At 39.3% G+C, this 6,914-nt stretch overlaps 1 long non-coding RNA gene across 1 annotated transcript in view; it reads right to left on the bottom strand.

Moving 5' to 3' along the window:
* The window catches only part of LOC116697103 (uncharacterized), a 14,886-nt gene extending 8,285 nt beyond the window's left edge, over positions 1-6,601 (bottom strand). Inside the window, exon 1 of the long non-coding RNA XR_004333917.1 lies at positions 6,468-6,601. This is a non-coding gene — a long non-coding RNA (uncharacterized LOC116697103). The remainder of the gene's footprint in view (positions 1-6,467) is intronic.
* Positions 6,602-6,914: the final 313 nt, after the last annotated feature.

Here is a 6,914-nt window from a genome sequence, read left to right as displayed (position 1 = left end):
AGGTTGGTTTTAAATGTGCTCTATAAGTAAGAGAGACGGATGAGGCGACACAATGGCTTACTCATTTTTAAATAAAAGCACAAAAACCCAAATAATAATCTAAAAAAAGGTTTGTGTTCATGATATTGTCACAGCTGGATCTTTAGGAAAAGAGACACTAAGTGCTTTTTGTCGCCATCCATGGTACTAAATTCTGAAAGGGATTCAAAAACATTGTGACAGCCTGTGTTGCCTTGACCATAAGTGTGATAAGATGAGTAAAACGTTTAACACCTGTCTATCTCCACAGCTTTCCAGGTACAGTATTTGCACTTGGGATGTTATACTGTAAATAAGATCATTGTGTGCTGTGACATAGTTTTGACCTCATGACTGCTCCCAGGGAGAAGCGGGCAAGCATGACGTTGTTCAGTAAACACCTTTCAGCTTACATTATTTGAGACTAAAGAATGTAAGAAAAATGAAAATGTGTGGGTGCATTCATAGTGTTCATTAACAGCATGTTGATTATGTTATTTCAGTATTTTTTGTTTGTCCTTCCTGTAATTGTGAAATGAACCCTGGAGTGTGAGTTATATCATGTCACTGAACATTAGGAACAACATTAATTTTCATGCTCAGTTCAAGCTTTGTTTTGTATATAGTCTAGTAGCCAACTAGGTGAACCCGGGAAAAATTGGTGAGGACACCAAAGTTTTTATGCAGAAATGTGAAGTAAGGGTTCCCAGTATACGGAAAATGACGGATGCTAATTTGCATATGGTGAGCAATTTGCAAAATTAGCATAAATAGCATTATTAGCTTTAATCGTCCAGTTTGACCCACATATTTTGCACTGTATGGCCAATTCTACAATATGTGAGTGGTTTTAGGGGTTTTAGAGGTGCTGATTTCTTTTCTGGCTTTTTCAGATTTCAAAGAGCTAATATTAGTACTTATTGTGATTTATTTTGGTAAGTTCCAATTACTTTCAGGCATAAGTATAGGTTATTTTTATGGTTAACACAATCTTACATTTCAGAATCATGAGTGCTTTTGTGAATGTTGATGCATTGTTTTCAGGGTGTACTTAAGCTGAATCCCCTCCTGACACTTTTGAATATCCAGTGCTTTTGGATAAATGATGAATCTTTGTTTGGCTGAATGTTGTACATTTCTGGAGGAAAAAGCTGCAGGTATTTGAAATAACTTCTTCTGATCTTGCAACTGTACAATGCATATTAATGGGGTAGCTATTTAGGACACCCAATCAGATGACATCACCTAAGCCCATCACCATGTGTGATCAACGAACTATGTACAAATATACACTTTATATATGCCATACCAGACAGGCCCTGTAAGTCGCTAGGGCAACGTCCAAATGGCTGTCCATGTTGGTCCGCAAGTCGCAAGATCCAACAAGGACCCAGTTAAAACTCCGCCAAATGCAAGAATTGAGTCTGGGCCAACCGAGTCAGCCCACCAGACGCAAGGCTAACCAAGAGGGCCTTACCTCCGCACTACACAAAGCACACATTGGCTACCACCTTCAAGCAAACTGCTATGACTCACAATTAATTAACAAAAGGCAGCCTCATCAGCCTGATCCACCAGCTGTGGATATCTCCTTATTTTGGATGGGATAAGACTATGGGTCTAAAGGAAGGAGAGGAACTGATATGCCCACCCAGGATTCAAGTCCAGTGTTCTCCTGTTTGTTACTTGTCAGCTGTGGTTGCAAAGCCGGGTTGAAACCTGCACATCAGCAAAGTGCATTGGTACAGCTGTAGGTTGGCCTGAGGCCTACCAGTTAGTGTTTCTGCAAAGGCAATGATGGTGTGTGCTGCATCATACTTATAACAACCCAAGAGCACAAAGAGAGGGATGAAGGGTCTGGAGAAGATATCAGAAAAGAAGAGGATAGTAAAGATGGTCTGCTGCTTTCCATAGCAGTGCCTGTAGGGGGACACGTCTTCCATGAAGGCAAGCTAGTGACTTCAGTGCTGGGGACCTTGGCGCGTTTTTGGTAAATTCCATACCTGGCTGCATTCAAGGTTACAAAGTTCCTCTGATTGTACAGAGCCAGAAAGAAAGCCTGTTGCTTTTGTGATCTGTAACTTTGGGGCTTCTGCCTCCCAATGCAGTGGAGAAGCTTACCAACGACTCTTATGGCATTGAGTGCAGACACCTCCCTTCCCAACAGGATATGAGGTGGAATCACATCCCGAAGAGCATGCAGGCCAGAATGGAACCACATTGGTCACCCAGATTCTGCAATGGCATTATGCTGAGATTGTGCTTTTATCTGTAGGTTAGTATTATACCCGCCTTCTAACACCAATAAAGCATAAAGCACAAAGACATCTGTGTCATCACTGGAATGTGAACAGTTGAAGCCCCATGTCTGACAAACATGTAAGTTATAAGTGATATATCCGCCTCATCATGAGTGGGACATGCTGTCAGCTTTACTGACCATCATGATATTATTTCCTACATTGAAAGTACAAGGAGTTTGCTCAGCCTTTGTTTGTTGTGTTGTTTTCAGACTTTGTCTCGACTAGGTAGAGGTGTAGTCAATGAGAGCTTGTACTCTGTGGAGCTCTGTCGCTGCTTCTATGTCTCATGGTCCTTTGCAGACACCTGCAAATATCTGTCAAAGACAACAAATGTTTGGGTGTCGTAACAATTAAGCCGACGTCCTATGCTGGCTGCAAGATGCACCACTGTCCCAGACGATGGCCAAACCACGATAAATGAGCTGGAACGCAATGACAACATCTGGTGGCTGGGTATGGCAGACTGGAACCATGAATTAGCTAAGAGAACGGTTAGCCTACACCGGCAAGCTGATGCTAATTTAGCTAACAGCTATTTTGACTAATCACTAGCTGACAGTTTGATTCAGCCTAAAATAACGTTATTCAAAGTAAACAGTACGAAAAGCAGCTACAGCTAAACAAAGATTTTACAGTAATAATAAAGACCATGTTTCGAGTGATTGTATTTTAAATTTCAATTCAATTTTATTTATAGTATCAATTCATAACGAGTTATCTCGAGACACTTTACAGATAGAGTAGGTCCCAACAGTTCTAGTAGTTTCCTCCAGAGCAAGCAACAGTGCAACAGTGGCGAGGAAAAACTTCCTTAAATGAGCACAAGTAGAACTGACGTAACAGCTGTTATATATTTCAACAGTTATTTTCAGTTTTGAGGGTCTTTTACATGCTTTCTCAGCTGGTGGTTAGCTGAATTAGCTGTCAGCTAAACTACAGTTAGCTTTCCAGTGGCGGTGAACGGACTTTCTTTAACTATCTACGGGAACAGATTGTGCAGTATCGTAAGGTCATAAATCCACGTTCATCATGGTATCATCTGTGCATGCGTGAACATCTTGCACATGCGCAGGACAGATCGTTTACCAACAAGCTCTGTTGCAGAGCACACAAATTAAGTTATGTTGTACCAAAAATTATTGTTCCTTAAAGTTTTGGTGGTTTGTGATTAGCTTGTTCGATATGGCTATGAGCTAATACGGCGGCGTCTGTTTAAGGATGAATGCTATTTGGTGAAACTACTTTCTTTAATGATTACGTTTTCCATAATAAAAAATGTTTCAACTACTTTAAAACTAGACTATGCTCCCTTGCTTTACTACATACTTATTACAACTACAACAGCTAGCTGCCACATCTTATTTGCAGGAAAACATGACCTAACCTCAAAAAATGTCAACAAATTTAGGTCATCAACATTCACATCAAAGAGCAAGAGTTGAAATGTAAGGTTATAGTGTTTACCATGAAAATAACCTAAACGTCCTGAGTTAATAAAAAATGTGTCTAAATGAATCCAAATTTGTTATAGAATTACCATTTTGAAGTCTGAAAGTGCCAGAATTGAATTTAACGTCCTCTTAAACCTCTTAAATCATTCCAATATTGTAGAAACTGATGGCACAGTGCAAAATCTAGTGTCGACCTGGCCAATTCTGCTAATTCTGAAATGTAAGATTGTGTTTAACATAAAAATAACCTATAATTACGCCTGAAAGTAATTGGAACTTACCTAAATAAATCACAATAAGTCCTAAAATTAGCTCTTTGAAATCTCAAAATGCCAGAAAAGAAATCAGCATCCTCTAAAACCACTTACATATTGTAGAAATTGGCCATACAGTGCAAAATATGTGGTCAAACTGGACGATTAAGCTACTAATGCTAATTATGCTAACTATGCAAATTGCTCAACATATGCAAATTAGCATCCGTCATTCTTTATACTGGGGACCCATACTTCCCATTTTGCAATAAAACTTTGGCTGTACAACATTTCCGGGTTCACAATGGGGCTCTATGGGCTGGCTACTAGACTAATACATTTATCTGGCCATTCGGAGCACGGCAAACAATTCCTCCCTCATTAATGTCAGCAGTGACATTGTGACATCGGTTGAGCCTATTATTTCCAGTAAGTCAGGTTCAACTATTTATTGCCTGAACAATAATGTAGACATTAGTGGCCTTTGATTGAATGTCCATGTTTCCCTATTGTGTTGTGTAGAGGTGCATGTGCACATGACAAATGACCCCCCTAAAACCCCAAAGCAGTCACCTACGACATGATTTCACTCTCTGCCATTAGAATAAATTATCTTTACCCTTGATAGCCACATAATTAATAGTGATGTGTAGCAGGTCCATTTCAACGGACCCACTTAATCTAATTTTGTTTCCACTCCGCGATTTGTAAATTACTGCAAAATGACGAGCCATTTACCACTGTCACTGCCTGCGACAATGGCAATTTCTCTTCCTGTGTAATTTTCTTTTTTTGTGGATCTCTTAGCTGAGGATACAAAAAAGAAACACTTATCTCTTCTTCTATGTTCTTCTCCCTCTCACTCTTCCTCCTCTTGCCTCTACTTTTCGTTCTGCTGCTTTCCAACTCCCTTACTCCCCTCTCTGCTTTTCTCTCCAATTTAGCAGATGTCTAAGCTGCTGAGACCCTCCAACACATTAGCTGTTTTACAGCCTTCCCAGAACACATATGAGCACTGATCTAAAATGTCAGCACTACAAATGCCTCGTCCACATTCCATTATTTGCCACTAAATGTTAAGCGTTTATATTCACACAGTGTTACATTGACATTTGAGAACAAGAAGTTAGAGTGTGGCCTGGTGATTTGCTGGGCCATTATACATATCATTTGTGAACTTGCCAACAAATGAAAATGATCCACGTCCAAAGACCTGTTTCCCTTTGTTCACTGTCCAGAAAAGTTATCTATTGATGAAAATTGTCACTTAAAGAACTGACAGAGAAAAGGTTACACCAGCCTTGGCAAACTGAAGACATTCAGCCCCAAATGTCACAAAGAAATATTCTACTCAATAATCAGCCAAAGAAGGAAACAACTTGCGGAGCATGACGATGGAAATGTTTGCAATCTATTGTTCAACATGGAGGTGAAAAAATGTAAATTGCTCAAAGGGTTAATTTGACGTATCATGTCCGACTTGATATTTAGTGTGATTCTAATCAATGCTGTATGACCTCTGTAAAATGTGTTCACTTTGAATATGAAAACGCTTAGGTACGATCACTTAGGAACAATCACATCATTTTTTTCTATTTAATACTGTCTGTATATACCCATGGGCTGAATTACACAGAAACTGAAACAGACGTCTTGTCTGTCCTCACATAATGCAAAGGGTATGGCACTAAGCCAAAAATAATGGAGGGCGAAGGCTAAGTCTTGTCTTCCTCTTTTCTTCGAGAATTAATGAGGCAAAGCAAAATGTTTAACCAAACCTCTTTGCCCCAAGGAGAGCAGGGCCCCGACCTTACTACCATTCGCAATGTCAACTAGGTGGACTGTCATTTCATACATGCCACAGAAGACTGATAGAGCCTGACAAACGCCACCGAGTAAGAGAAAATACAATTAGCAGGCTCGTTGGACAGGGCAGCAGCCACCCATTTATTTAAAATGCTGGGTGACAGCTACTACTGTCGCTGCTGCCCCACGTGTCTGTTCTGTTCCATGCGTGCCAGTGTTGCCAGTGTGAAATGTTAACCTACATTCCAGAGGCTTGCAATTATCGTATTTTGAGAAAAATTATCTTAACCATGAGAACAAATAGCCATTATTGCATAATTTTACAAAATGTGTATTGGAGCCCTAGAAATCTAACCACATCAGGGTTTTTTTTAAAGGCGTAGTTCTTGATATCCAGAGCATTAATATTTTTACTTTATTTATTTAACCTTTATTTAGCCAGGAACAGTCAAGTTGAGTTACAGTAACTCTTCTCCCAGGGAGTCCTCGCCAAGACTGGCGGCAAAAGGTTTCAAAATACAGTAAAAGACAGGACAAAGGCTACATACTACAGCATAAATATCTATACATACTAGAACTCGAACAAGACACTACACTTAACTTAAGCTGATACAGACATACAACTTAAAGGGCACCTAGTTAAAATCAATTACACTGTTAAGTTAGAGTTGACTATAAAAGGTTTTTAAGTATTGAAAGATGGAAGAGATTCTAGATTTAAGGTGTTTTGGAGTTCATTACAGACATTTGGTGCACATGATGAGAAAATTGTTTTACCAAGTTTTGTTATTGATGATAGAATAGTTAAAAGTAATTTTTTTTTGACAAACTTGTCCTGTAAACACTATAATGCTAAGTAAGCAAATTTAAAAAGGAAGAGGGGTAATTAAATTACTAGTGCTTTAGCAGTGAAAATCAATAAATGGAATTTCCTTCTGAGGGAGAGGGTGGACCATTGTGCAGTTTCATACAGAATGCAGCGGTGAGTCCTAGCTGCTGCACCTGTAATGAAACACAAGGCTGAGTGGTATAGGACATCTATTTTTTTTTAATAAAGATGAAGTAGAGTGCATATAATCCAG

The sequence above is a fragment of the Etheostoma spectabile genome, chromosome 10, assembly GCF_008692095.1.
Source record: "Etheostoma spectabile isolate EspeVRDwgs_2016 chromosome 10, UIUC_Espe_1.0, whole genome shotgun sequence".
Taxonomy (NCBI): Eukaryota; Metazoa; Chordata; class Actinopteri; order Perciformes; family Percidae; genus Etheostoma; species Etheostoma spectabile.
Note: the sequence above shows the minus strand (reverse complement) of the source record. Positions and strands in the feature narration are given on the sequence as shown.